Source organism: Balearica regulorum, chromosome 11 (genome assembly GCF_011004875.1).
Source record: "Balearica regulorum gibbericeps isolate bBalReg1 chromosome 11, bBalReg1.pri, whole genome shotgun sequence".
In the NCBI taxonomy this organism is placed as follows: Eukaryota; Metazoa; Chordata; class Aves; order Gruiformes; family Gruidae; genus Balearica; species Balearica regulorum.
Window position 1 is genome coordinate 14,322,277 of NC_046194.1, and position 15,207 is coordinate 14,337,483.

The 15,207-nt window shown below is 39.1% G+C and overlaps 1 long non-coding RNA gene across 3 annotated transcripts in view; it reads left to right on the plus strand.

Moving 5' to 3' along the window:
* Positions 1-3,222, plus strand: part of LOC142603364 (uncharacterized) — a 118,395-nt gene extending 115,173 nt beyond the window's left edge. For all 3 annotated transcript variants that reach the window (XR_012837285.1, XR_012837284.1, XR_012837286.1), the window contains one exon: positions 774-3,222. This is a non-coding gene — a long non-coding RNA (uncharacterized LOC142603364). The remainder of the gene's footprint in view (positions 1-773) is intronic.
* The last annotated feature ends 11,985 nt before the right edge of the window (positions 3,223-15,207 follow it).

Below are 15,207 nucleotides of genomic sequence, written 5' to 3' on the forward strand. Positions count from 1 at the left end.
TCTTGTTCAAAGAACTATGAACTGTTTAAGGCAACTAGCTCTATTAAAAAATACATCCGTAGCGGCTCACTAGTTCCTTTAAAACTGAAGTCTCTGACTGTTGTGCCAAGTGTTTCATATGGCCCTTGACTTGTTTTGAGTCTCCTGTCTCTGGATGCTAACAGATGGCTAACAGCCCTTCCAGAGGCTGAGTTACCAGTCCTGGACCTCTTTACCATACTTGGAGAGACTCATCTGATATATTGCAACACAACTGAATTAAAATCAAAGACTTGTATTAATTTAATAGAAAGAAATTCTAGGTGAATATATTTTGCTCTCTTGCTATATAGCCACATGGCTTTCTGTACAGAATGCAGTGTTCCAATGTACTTTTTTCATAAGGCCATTGATAGTCTTTGTATCCAGACTGTGAAAGAGAAGTACCAGTAAAGCTTACTAGATTTCAATATGATCTGAGATATTCCATACTATAAAATTAGTGTGTCTGTGCATTAATTTTAAGTAAATTGGCTATGAGATAAAGGCAATATTCTTTTCTATATTGAATTATTCACTTTTCTATAGTGAATTATTGCAAACCTGACTTTTCACTTCTTTCTTGGAAGATCACCATAGCAGATCAAATAATATATGAACCAGTAAAAAAACCATTTCTTCTCTCTCTCTCTCTCTCTCCCCCCCTGCCCACTTCCCTTCATCACTAGGAGTAAAAGTTTCATGAGAATAATATATATACCATTGTATTCTGCTGTATTTTGCTTCACCTTTAGGTAAAGATGGATTTTTTTCCCCCTAAGGAGGAACCCAGTCACTTCATGGCCATGACTTCTATTATCTTCTTGCCTGGAGAGTTTAGATCTATTCAACTGTGAAATAGCTTGCTCCTATATTATGCAACCTTGATAATTCTCTGTTTGGCATTACTCACAGATGCTGACGGTGGAAGTATCACCTCTAGGAAAAGAAGGTAGGAAGTTGAAAGTGCCACCAGAACTTTAAAATGGGAGGGAAGAGGCAGGGGAAAAAAGGGGTTCATGTATCTTAGGAAAGTGCAAAATAAGAAAACTGAAAAATTATCTTTGAAAACTAATAAAATGTCTTTGAAAAGAGTGTGGGATATTTTTGAAGGGCAAATCCCAGCTGTTTGTGGAATTTTCCATTATGCAACTGAGCATTTCATGCCAGCAGAGAATTTTTTTCCACTGTCTAGACTCAGTAAGAAATCTAGGTTGTGTATAGACTTATACACATGCTCACATATTATGGAGACATCAGAAGTGATGCCACAGTTAAAGATGGTTGGTTGAAATGTGCAGTTAAAGCAGTACTAAAATCCCTTTTCTTCACACTTCAGTGACTGAATTTGGTATCTAACTTTGACAATCTAACTCTTTAGAAGAAAATTTAATTCTGGCTTTGTTTTTGTTAAATAACTTACTGGCTTGCAGAGGAAATGTCGTCCTCCTCTTGCTTGTTCTGTGTTTACAGGTTGGATTAAAACTTTCAAAATGTTTGGGTTTAATTTTCATTTAAGACATTTGTAGGAGATACGTGGTCCTTTCCACAGCCAAAGGTAACTGGAGGATATAAAAAATTTCAATACTCTGTACTTCAGGATTTCTTCTGTGTATTGTACTGTTTTGGGAAGGGGTATCTGTGAATGTGTCTGTGCAGATGACAGGCTGCTCACATGGAAGATTGAGGCAGCAGATATTTTTGTACAGCCTGAGCAATACCTGGGTTTGACCTTCACAACAGATAAAAGAAGTAAATTTTTCAGGTAACGTGGCAGCTGAACAAAGTTTGGAGCTGTAAACATAAAAATCAGCCTCATTTGATTCTCTGTATGCTCAAGAAGGTGAGATTTTTTACATTTTTATAATAAACAGAAATGCAACAGTTCTGCCATTTTTTACTGCTTAACCAGAATACTCCCAAAAACATTAAATATCGATTCTGCTACTTGAGTCAAAAGAGACACTACAGCCCATATTCTTCCAGGCATTCTCTAGCTAAAATAGTATCTTCTCCTCTTGCTCTCCTGTTGATATAATATCCCTAGACTAGTAATATCTTGAACATAATCCAATTTTGACATTTTAAATGCAAACTATTTTTCAGAACACTTTATAGCAAACCACATAGAGATTAATCTGTAAGGCTACTCCAATCTCCAGCTACTTTTGTTTTACCTTATTTCAAACCAACTTTTTAGGCCAGAAAATAGGATAAAAAGCAAACAGAATGTATGTTAGTGCTTAGAGTGAGTGGAAGATGAAAAGCGGGCATGGTTTTGTATGAGTTGATAAAATTCTGTGGAAGAAAAGTTAAAAAAAAAGAGACTTTAAGAGGTGTGTGAAACAAAGGCAGATTGGTATTTGTGTGGAGCCTGCAGCTAAGATAGATTCCACTTTTTTGAGGAGAAATGTCTATGTGATTCCATCCCCACCTCCCCCTTGGATGTTAGCTGGGGATTCCTGAGTGCAAAAGTGCCAATGAATGTATCCACAGCTCCAAGTCCTTTTTGATATTCGTCCTGTTCTTTTTCAAAAGCAATAATATGTTCTTCAAAATTGTTTAAATGTCAGATGATGTTGTCTCAGATGGTTCTGCAGAAAATCATTTTATTATCTACAATATTTTTTCATTGCCTCAGTAATTCCATTACAATTGTTTTGACTGTCTTTCTGCTAAAATATTGAGAACATTATAGAGGGGAAAATATAAATCTGACAGGCAAAAACATTTTAAAAGAATACGGTTCGCCTCTGCTGCATCACACAACATTGTCAGAAATTATAAACACCAACTCCAAACACTCTGAAAGGTTTTCAAGGAATTTGATGGTTTAGAAATGTTCAGCCAAATAAAATAGTATAATTTTTTGAAATGACTGATTCAGACTAATATGGAAATACCTAGTCCTGATTATTTTTGTCAATGAACTTTGAGACTGTGATGGATGCACTTGACCCGTTAACTAAATTAGCAGTAGTTTGGTACAGGCTCCAAGAGAGGGAAAGGCCTAAGCCATAACTGGGCCAAGAACTTCTATAGTTCCAATCTGTTCTCCGAAAACCCACAAAGGGTCAGAGTGACATGGTGAGCATCGATGCACGTGAGCTTGGAACATCAACCATGCGATTAACACATCAATAGTGAGTGGCTTTTCCAAGACTTATTTATCAAAGAACAAAAAAAGTTGTGAGTACAAAGAATTTTTTGTGAGTAAAAAGAATCTTATGCATACCTTTTCCCTTGCATGTAATTTGACTATAAGCCAACCATGTTATTCCATAAATATGACAGCCTATGTGAGCCTTCTTCAAGCTCTCCCTGCTAAGCAGCCTGGCTTCATGGTGGTGATCTCCCCTTGAGCTGGGACACCTCTCAAGGTTGCTCCTGGAGGCAGAGAGACCTTTCACCAACTGCAACACTTTGATAAGCAACCGATATTGCCAATAACCTTGTGTCTTCTTAACTTTGATTTTGTCTTCTTAACTTTGATTTTTTTGTCTTGGAGTCATTGGCTCTGCCTTGGTAGTTTTGAATCATTGTTCAAGTGATTGTGCAGTACAGTAATAGAGTGAACCTTGCCATTAAACTTTTTGTTAATATCTTTCACAGTGGATTTTTAAGTGATCTAAATCATCCATTCACAACAAATTGGCATAGTCAGCAGGATCCTAAATCAGGATTCACGACAAATTGGCATAGTTGGCAGGATGGCAAGTAGTATCAATGGTTACTTATGGAAGCACAGAGTGTCCAAGTCCCAAACTCTCAGAAGAAGGGGCTCATGACCACTGGCATGACTGGGGTGCTATTGAAGAACAATTACAACTAGCAAGAGGAAATATTAAAGACAGTAATGGAAAAGGAATTATTTGTAAGATGTTGGGCACCTGCTTAGAAGCTGCCTGTCAGGACAGGAAAAACCATAATAGAGACAAAATCGAAGAGAGGAAATAGAAGGCAGGAAGGCAGCTGAGTTATTACTGTCCCTGCAAATTGAACAGCTACAGAAGCAGTTACAGGAAGAAAAGGAGAAAAAACAAAAGTTGGAAGAAAAGATTTAGACAATGCTCCCGTGGACTCCACACACCCCCTAGGCCCATGCAAATCAGGAAACTAATATTGTCCCCAGAGGATTCGGATGGTGATATTTGGGTGATCCTGATGATCATGATGAGACAAATGTTAACCCCCTGCCCCTTTAAGACTCCTCTGAATATAAGACTAGACCCATCATTAAAGCGGAATACTCTGAAGGACCCTGGGGAAGCGGTCAGTGATATACTATGCAAAGCTGTCCATGGGATGCATTATAATTGGCAAACTTACAAGAGAAATACAGCAGAAAGCCAGGAAAAACTGAAACTGAATATTTGTTGCATGTCTGCCTCAGCGGGCCATATAATGTTGAGTGGAGACACAGAAAACAGTTTTGGGGGTCCAAGAGTTTTCTTAAACCTAGAACTCAACCCAGTAGATGAAGCCCATTCTATCACCAGTAGGGTAGCCTACTAGGCTGGGGGAATAGGCGCCTTGGATCAAGGTTAACCTCCTGTGATTCCCATCCATTCTCTAAGTAAGTGAGCTCTCCACTACTATCACCAAAGCCACGTGCACACAAGCTATGCACAAATGTGGAGAATCCGATGATACCCTGATATCTGTTACTATAGATTATACTATGTTAAAGTCACTAATTAGTGGACCCCAGCATTTCTCAAGCCCTATTTAATCACAAACAGGGTGAGATTGAGAGACACAGAGCACAATGAGGAATTAGGTGATGACAATCCCCACAGACAACTCCCTACATGGGCAGAATTAATGTATGGTATTGTAAACCACGGCCGTGAAATGGTGTGGGATGATCTGTCAACTGAGAAATCAGACCCAAGACCCCAAGCAGAAAACAACCAAGTGCAACCCATAACACAAACACCCCCACAAGGATTGGGAAGCAGGCAAGTGGAACATAAAAACTCTACCTGTGAATAGAGTCTTGAGAAAGATGAAATGAGCTATGGAGAAAAGCATTAGCATTAGGTGTTCCAAAGGTGGCAATACAGGGACAACTGACAAGTATAAAACTAAGCTTAATACAAGCATTCCAGAAATCGGGTGGGAATGGGGAAACTAAACAGCCCCTTAATGTCCCACCATCTACACAGACTCCACAGGCAGGCCAAAACCCTTAAAACCTTTAAATTGCAAACCTTGAAGCCAAAAGTCAAATAGTGCCAAGATGGCAACTGGGCCTCCTGTCCAGTGAGTGGAAGCCTACCAATGGCTAAATGAAAGATGTCCTTACATTTTAATTCCAGTTGGCCCTCAACAGCAACTGATAAAATTTCTAATAGATCCGAGAGCACAAATTTCAATACTAACACAACAGGATGCTGAGAAGCTGGGCATGCAACCCAGACGGCAGAGAGTTAAAGTGACCGGAGTAAATGGAGCAAGTGTTATTTGCCAAAAGACAAAAGTTAATTTATGGCTCCCAGGCAAGAAGAGTATGTCGTCTACTTGCTCTGTGATTAAAAAGCACAATGAAAATATTTTCTGTTTTGATGTTTTGAACAGATGAAATTGATGGTTGCCAGATGGCAGCGTGTGGTTCTTTGGTACAAGTATTGACCCCGATCTTGGTAGAAACTGGGAGGCTGCAGTGCATGTACTCCACTCAGCCCCTGCACTCCCCAACTCAAAAATTACCAATGTCCTGCAGTATCCAAGTTCTGCTGTGGCACAAAATGGAAATTCTGATGTAACAGCAGACTTGAAAAAATGGCACAGTATTTCCGGAACCCACTCCCTGTACAATTCACCCATCTGGCCAGCCCGAAAAACAGATAGGAGATGGCATCTGACAATCGATTATTGGTGCCTAAATGCCAACACAGCTCCACTAATGGCTGCAGTACCTAACACTGCAACTTTAATAGCCAAACTGCAAGCAGCCACACATCCATGGATGGCAGTGCTAGATGTCAGAGATATGTTCTTTATGGTGCTCTCGCAGAAGGAGAGTAAAGAGAAATTTGCTTTTACTTGGGAAGGTATACACTATACCTTTAACAGACTCCCACAGGCATATCAACATTCATCCATGATTGCTCATGCTGCACTTGCTGAACTTTTACAGACAGTCTGTCTTCCTCAGAATGTGAAACTGTACCAATATATAGATGATATTCTAATTGGAAAGACCTCCCGTGAAAAAGTGGAAGAAGCAGCAGCCACAGTGCAGCAAGCACTACATAAAGCAGAAGATGAGATTCCACCTGAAAAACTTCGGGGACCAAATGGAGAAGTAAAATTTTTAGGTACCTGGTGAATTGCAGGTAGTGCAGCAATTCCACTGGACACCCTAAGTAAAATAGAACAATTGCACAAGCCTCAATCTAGAAAAAATTAGAACAGCTTATGGGTACTTTAGGGTACTGAAGGAAGCATGTACCTGGATTCTCCATCATTGCTCGCCCACTAAGCCCATAGAGTATGGGCTCAACTCTATGGGAATTCCCAAAATGGGAACAAATGGCAAACTATTGATGTTGATGCTGGAACAGGAACAACAAGGATGTTTTCTGGTGAAACTAATACCATTAAGGCCCAAGACATTTGCTTGACATTGAGCAAAATGTTTGTCATTTTGAAATACATCCTGATGAACCCCCTGAAACTGTACTTGTATATGTTGGAAATGGATGTGCTTTTATGAGAACCTTTTGTGATTCTATATTTGTAGACAGCACCAGTGTAGAAACATACAGTCACTCAAATATCTGTATTTGTAATTTTACCAAAATTATGGGATGCAACTTTAACTATTCAGCTCCTGTGACATCCCACCAATTGCTAACTATATATTGTATCAGGATTAATTGCATACCCCCATTGGAATTAATCTCTCATTGGTAAGAAAACTGTTGCAACATGATGACCTGAGTGAATTGCTAAAACGAATTAGGAACAGCAGACAAAGAACCCTGATAACCGTTGATCATGATGCAGAGAGGATACATCGCATCCTAGAAAGAGTGAAGAAAGATGGAGAACATCACTGGTGGGAAATTCTTTTTTGGAAGGATGACCAAAAGCAACTGGAATTTTGATTTTGATGCTGCATGCAATTGTACTTTTGTCATGCAATTGCAGTTTTGTTAGTTTGGGCCTTATTGAGTTTATTGCTTATAATCATTATGTATATCAAAGTTTGGCAAAAGTTGAAACAAATTATCTCAATCCAATGTATTCAATCAACTGATTCTGTATCTGAAATGGTATGTAACTAGCATTAATTGTTACATTTAAAATAAACAACTTATCAAATAATAGTACCCTTATCGCTGATCTGCAATACACCACATATTTATGACATAGAGGCAAGAGGTAACTTGTAACTGTAACTGTACTACCACTCACTGAGTCAATACAGTGGATTGACTGCAGTCACAGGGTGGAGTGCGATGGATGTATCTTAGAGGTCTTTTCCAACCTTAAAGATTCTATGATTCTATGATTCTATGACTCCTTAAACAAATTAGTGGTAGTTTGGTACAGGCTCCAAGGGAGGGAAAGGCCTGACACATAACTGGGCCAAGAACTTATATAGTTCCAATCTGTTCTCCGAAAACCCACAAAGGGTCAGAGTGACATGGTGAGCATCGATGCACGTGAGCTTGGAACATCAACCATGCGATTAACACATCAATAGTGAGTGGCTTTTCCAAGACTCATTTATCAAGGATCAAAGAAAGTTACACATACAAGAAGTCTCATGCATACCTTTTCCCTTGCATGTAATTTGACTATAAGCCAACCACGTTATTCCATAAATATGACAGCCTATGTGAGCCTTCTTCAAGCTCTCCCTGCTAAGCAGCCTGGCTTCATGGTGGTGATCTCCCCTTGAGCTGGGACACCTCTCAAGGTTGCTCCTGGAGGCAGAGAGACCTTTCACCAACTGCAACTCTTTCGTAGAGTAACTGATATCACACATAACCTTGTGTCTTCTTAACTTTGATTTTTTTTGTCTTGGAGTCATTGGCTCTGCCTTGGTAGTTTTGAATCATTGTTCAAGTGATTGTGCTGTACAGTAATAGAGTGAACCTAGCCATCAAACTTTGTTAAGTTGCACTTTTACAACATCGTATTTCAATAAAACCACTTTTGCTAATACCTTTAACTGTGGTTCTTTAAGGGATCTAAATCACCCATTTGCTACAGGGACCATTGGAACATTATTTCATCCATTTAGGGCTGTTGAGACTTTAGTTCAACAAACTGCCTGCTGCAGGAAGCAGATGTCCTGAACTGTTTGCCTTGAATCACCCGAGCTGTTTTGTTGAAAGCATGTGCTTACATATCTTGCTGAATCATGGCTCATGGTTTTGTGGGTTTTTAACAGTATCTATGGTATTAACTTCCACTGCTTAATCACCAAGGTAATTAAGTGTTTTATGAGTAGATTAGATTTGCTCTAAAAAAGAATAAACCACAAATGCATATGCTAAATAGCAGTAGTGATATCATACTTGATTAGGTGTTAGTTCGGTGAATACTAAAGTGAGAGTGAAAAGAAGCAGTTGTCTCCTGGGAGAGGACTTCAGCTTCACATGACAAATAAATATTTCTACATTAATCCTCCCCATGATCAGGGAGAAGGTTGTGACCCATCACTTCAACACAAATATCCTTTTAATTTTATTTTAGAGCTGAAGTCCTGAGGGACAAAATAAATGGTGTAGTGGAAATGGTGTGAGTATTGTGACATCTTCCCTCATTACAAATTAGGTACTGAGGTACTTCAGCATGGAAAATGGACTTTATACCTTCTGCAAAGTCATAATCTTACTCTTAATGCTTTGGTAGTCTAATTAATGTAAATACACAAGTTTGAATAATTGCTTTGGGGTCATCTTAATTAGAACTTCCATCTTTTAATTGGCATAGAGATTAATTAAGATATACCCTCAACCGTCCACTAAATCCCATGCCTTATATTTTATTAAGAATTATTCCATCTCTACTCAAGTGCAGGCTAAGAATACAAATCCTACCTCACACTTCCAGTGGTAAAGCTACAAAAAGAAAACTTCCTTGTATCTATATAATAAAACACATGGAAACCCTGGCGCCTGCCTCCCTGCATTTCCCATGTACGGATGAGCTGTGGAAGAAATGGCTATCACCACTATAACTCCATCCCTGGAAGTCCAGAGGAAAAGAAAGAGTGGGGCAAAGCAGCAGGAGCACTGCCCTAAGCTGGAAGGACCAAAACAGAGACCAGCGCTCCCAGAAGAGCACTGGACATGTCCAAGCCTTGGCAGCCTGAGGAAGAGAATCTGCAGGCCTGTAGCCATGGAGCCAGGGATGCCTGGAAATTCCCAGAGTGGGGAAGATGGGGAAAGACCTTAAAAAATGGCTAGTGTGAGAGTTTATAATGCATGACTTACTTTTATCCAAAATGCATTAATTCTCATGAATTTCACAATCTCAGCACTATAAACTAGGTAGAGTATATTTGCACTGAGTTTTCATGGGAAATGAAGTGAGAACTGGAAAAAAAATGGAATGTGGCATTTCCAGTCAATTGCCTCTGCAGGTGTAAAAATTCTGCAGCTATTTACAGCCAACCCTTGGTGCTGTTGTTCAGTTTATGTTGACATCTCATCAGATGGAGGTTCAATAGACCTCTTAGGACAAACTAAAGCCAGACTGCTTTTGAGTATGCCCAGCACTTGTCCAGACTGGTAAGAGGCATGCCTCTGCAAAAATTGAGATTTCTTGATGAAAAATGCAATCTTTACTACCAACCTATGGCAAGTCAATTCCTTCTGTACTACCAATCATGCAAAGACAACTCAGGATGCTCTGGTGTCAGAGTGATTAAATTTAGTTGAAGTGCTTGTGGAGTAAAGAGACTAGTTAGCAGATTTCTTCCCAATCAGATACTTCTTTATTAAACACTTGAACAAAAAGTCAACATTTCCTCCTTCAAATAGGGATTCTGTCTTGTCCATTCAATGTTAGATGAAAAGTGTTCCTGGGAGTGCTGAGTTATACTTTAACAAATGGTGTCTGTTGAAATCCCATTTACACAGGAGGTGAACCTGGAGCTGTGATCCCACTAGAACTTCACTGCCTTAGAGAAAGCAAGGAAAGCAGATGAGTTGAGATTACCACTAGAAGTTTTTGTTTCTTTCAGTGTTTTCCTTGGAGGAGAACATATAAAGAGCTGTCTCATGGACTGGTACAATCTGTTGGGAGGGCAGCAGTGATATAAATATATTCCTCCTATTTCTCTTTCACCAAAAAGAACACATTTCTACCACAGCTGTATATAAACATTTAGGTAAATTAGAAAATAAGATTGTGGAGATTTTTGTGTAACATATTTGGATTTCTGTATAACAGCTCAGAAACTGCAAGTGTAAATAGTCTTTGTTTCTAACAAAACTGTCCATGCCTGCCATGAACAGAAACACCTCTTTCTAGTGTTTCCTTCAAACACAGTCAGAAACAAAAAACACCAGATAAAACTATGGAAAATATGTTGCTTCAAACTGTATAGCACAGAAATACTGTACAAACAACCCCCCTATATTAATAAAAATATATTTGCCTTCAAAATTATTTTGGTGATCCAGTGAAGCCTCAAGTAGCCATGTACCTTCATTACTGTACCAAAGTCAGATCAGAATGTACAGAACATTTATTAGTTTTTCATTAAAAACAAAACAAAACAAAACAAAACAAAACAAAACAAAACAAAACAAAACATACGTTAGCTCACACTCTGCTAATCAAAGAGATAAGGTGGTTCAACACAAGGGATATGACTCAGTTGGCTTTTCCAGTTTACTTTTCCAGTTTACTCATAAAGAAATGCTGCTAAATGTTTAGATGTTAACAAATAAAAATAACTGTGGGTAGAAACTGAATGTCCTTGAAGGAAATCCTGTCAGTTGAAGGAAATGGTCAGTCTGCAAAAAAGCATTCATGTAATGGTCAAAAAGGCTGGAGCTCCTCAATCCCACAGGTTGAGGACTTTCTTTCAACAGGTTTGCAAACAGTGGCCCAGGGCAGTTCCTGTAATAACTACTACAACAGCTTTGAGTTAGAACATCACCACCATCAGGGATGAAAGAATAAACTGTCAGCACCATTTCCTGCCCAAAACAAAGCCACATGAGAGTCACTAGACCATTAACAACAGAGGCAGAGAGTATTGTTATTGTGGAAGCAATGTGCTTGTGTACCTATATGTGCATGAGACAGAGGGAGCCCACACCTCTACTTGTCTGTAGTGCAGACTTGAGAAAAGCTAGAGAGAGAGAAAAAGCATGTAAGAGAGGACTTTTCAGCTTGGCAGACCAGCATATAGAGGCAGAAGCTGTGAGTACAGTCGCTGCTTCTTGTTGTTTGATCCCTCCAGCATTCAGGGAAACAGGTCTGTGTTCGTTGAAAAAAAAAAAAAAAATCATAGGTCTGCTTCAAAGAGTCACTGGCCTTCATCACATATTTCTTCTAAGCAGAACACCCTGAAAAATCCTGAATGTGTGGCTGAATGCTCAGGTCAAAGGAGCAACTGTTGCTTCCAAGTTGTATTGTCATCTAAGTGACATTGCTGAGACCAAGGCCTCTGAAGGATCCTGGCATCAGGGGACCTCCCACAGATACTGTGAAGAAATCAAAGGAGTCATCCAATGAGGACTATAATCATATTTCCCTTTCTGAAATGAAGACCTCACTCCTGACCTCCTGGCTGCTCAGAATAATTCCAGCATTGTTATAACACATTCATTTGCCCTCAGGTGAAAGAAAGTGCCTTCACCAGAACATTTCCGCCCACATTAAATACAAGTGGATTGGGGTTGTGAGTGAAAGCCATACGTTAGAAACCTTCTCATCTACAACCTTCCCTCTCATGTGGGCATAAATATCCCTTCTCTGACACAGCGTCCTCGAAGCACTAAATCCTGCGAGGCTGTGTCAGAACGTCACAGCAATGAGCTACAGCCAAGCGTGTGACACACACCAGACTGATCCGGCATGGGGCTGTGGAATTGCTCTGCCACAACCCAGCTGTCCTGAAATGATATAACATATAATAAAACCAAGACAGGTACTGAAGAAAAGTTACTCCTAGGAAATATGTACAGGACTTTTTTTGGAACTTCTTTACCTCCTTTCCAAATGGAAAATATATTGAAACTAGAAGAGAAACAGGTAGCAGTTTCAAAAATTGTCATTTTTCTGATTAAAGGCAGTTATTGACAATATCAACTTTTGTATGGATCTATACTTTTATGTAAGCTTTTGTCGATCTTACAGGACCTAGATAAATAAATGACTGATATGTGACAAAGGAATTTAAAATGGACATCTTCATATAGATTACTTTCCTTGATATCAGATAAATCATAGATGAGTCATCTCCTGCCCAGGCTTCATTAAAAGTAATCCTGGATATTACTCTACTGTCTTGCCTAAGAGAGAAGCAGAGCAAGGCTGGAACTAGTGTGAGACTCACAGAATGAGGCTTATATTTAGTACTAGGCAGGAGGCAACAGAACTGGCGCTGTTGTGGGTACATCCATGCTCAGTGATGACTTCTGAGCTATTTGCCAAGAAATTTGGGAAAACAGAGTGAAAATGTCCCTCAGTCCACACCAGCCAAGACAGGCGAGGAGGTTGGAATGGGTGCTTCCCTGCCCCCAGGGGCTCCAGCAATGAGGTCCACCTATTCAGGACTGTACAGGAGCTGCTTAGCACCTTGTAAGCGTACACAGCTGAGCTCTAGACATCGTGTTTAGATCCTCTGGTTAAGACGTTGCAATGAATCAACCACAAAAGTCTGTTCATGCACAGTTTGAGGAGGTCTCAAGTTCTGAGCCCACCCACCTCTCATTTTTTCAGTTTTCGCTAAACATATAATGGTGTTCCGAAGTAGAACTCCAGACTCTCGTTCTACCAGGACTGTTTTTCTTTATTTTGGTCAAAACTGAAGCAAACTGAAAGCTAATTATTTCCTGTTTCAACCACAATAGAGTGTTTATTGGAATGTTCCCTATAATCCTATCAGAAGTGTTATAGGAGCTCAGTAATAAATGAGCTTCCAATTAATTAAATGCAGCTCTCCATATAGACAGATCACTCCAGAAACAAACTGTTCCTGTTTTTCCTCCCCCTGCATCAACATCAGTTGTTACAAAGCAGGAAGAAGGCACTTACTGGAGTTTAATACAAAGCATCATGACTGCAGAATGTTTCACTCATGGTGAAATTCATCCTTAGTGAATCAATGTTAAAAACTAAATAGAAATATTATTAGTTCCACTGTTAAAATATAATTTATTTGGGTACAGTTTTTACACTTGCATATTTTTTTTTATTTAAGCATTCTAAAATTGGTAATGTAAAATTGGAACTTCTGTCATTTTTAATAGGATTTTTAATAGAATTTCTCTCTAATTGCATTTAAATTACATTTTAGAGAGTTAACATTCATTCTTGATCAAGACAATGTGAAATACAACAATGGCTATTTGTGTGTCAGAAGGGAAAAGAGGATAATTTATTTCTGCAAATATTAGTAGTGAGATGAAAGGGCTAGTTTCAAACCATCTAGGTATTTCGAGCCAGTTTACTACAGGTGTTTTGGTGTCAGGAGAGTTGCTCTGAAAAAAAATCAAAGTGGATACTTTTCTGCTTTACTTGGCTGAATGCTACATGCATTTGCAAGGCATAAAAATTAGCCTGCAGGACACTTCAAAGAAAACTGGTCTAAGTGCATTCATTCCACTACAGTGCTAAGGAGTTGCTAAGGAATAAGCTTAAAGCATATCAGCTGCTCCGTGAAGATGCCCCTTTGGTGTGCTCTGTGGTATGCACACTGTGGGGAAGGGTGAAAGAGAAGTGAACTCTTTGGGTTTGCTCTGGGACACTGGCTGTGCAGTAGCAAGTGTGCTATGTGGCTGTATCTCAGCTACCCTGTATACTAGGAAAGGCACTTTATTACAATATTTCTGTGTGTGCACTAAGAGGCAAAAAGAGTGGACTTGAGCAGACATTCCTGAATCATCTGTTCTTGAGATCTCTTGGTTTCTAGGAAACGGGTGGCTTATGTATCTATATACAGCGTAGAAACTTGATAGCGTCTACTGAGTTCCTGATGAATAGAGGCTCAAGCACTTTAGGAATAGTGAAAGGAAAGAAAAAATGTTCCTTTACTATGTAAGAACATGTTTGGTACAGAACAATCAAAGACAAAAGGAAGGATGGGGGTGCTGGGTGTCATACCTGAGCTACAAGGTTCAGAATAGTGTCAATGCTGATTAGAACAAAACTTAGTAGCAAAACTAAGAACTAGATTTAAAATTTAATCCAGGGGTTTAAGTATATATTCTGTCTACAGTTTGGTACAAGTGACAGTTGTTGATTGCCTGAACTTTTACTAATGTTGGAGTAACATGGGAAAAATTACTAGATTGCTTTCTGAGATGAAAACTGAGTTGCTTGTAGGCATGTTCATATTTTTACTACATTTGCTTTCCATGATCATGCCAGGTAAAAATAGAAGGCATAAATACTTATGCAGAATAGAGCTTAGGGAGGCACAACCAGAGCATTACACAGGCATTTGTATCTACATGAGTTTGGGGGGTATTCATCCCATAAAATGCTGATGCTCACGAGTCCCAAAAAGAGATTTAGCCTCAGCAGTTCTTCAGGTCCCCCTTATCCAGGTGTTTATTCAATTCAAAAACCACAGTTAGCAGGAATGATTATACTGTTGCCACAGAAGTTATTAATCATACACAGATATTAGTCATATATATAAAATACAGAATCCTTCATTAAAAGCTTTTAGTGGGCAACTAAGTTTGGGGGAGTTTGTTGGATTTTTTTTTTTCTTTTTTAAAATATAGGGGCAATTGAAATGGCTGGTGCTTTTAGCGGTTATGGCTCAGTTGCGGTGCAGTCATATCAGCCAGGCCATAATGTAGAATGACATTTGGGTTAGAGAAAAGCTGGTACTGCAGTAATTGTTCATCCATATAGATTTTCATTGAATAAGTTCCATTTTAGTGTCTATATATATTTGCCACAACTATTTCAATTTTAAATGTTCTGTCCAGAAGATTGCAAATGCTGATGATATTTAATATGGCATTTTAAAGA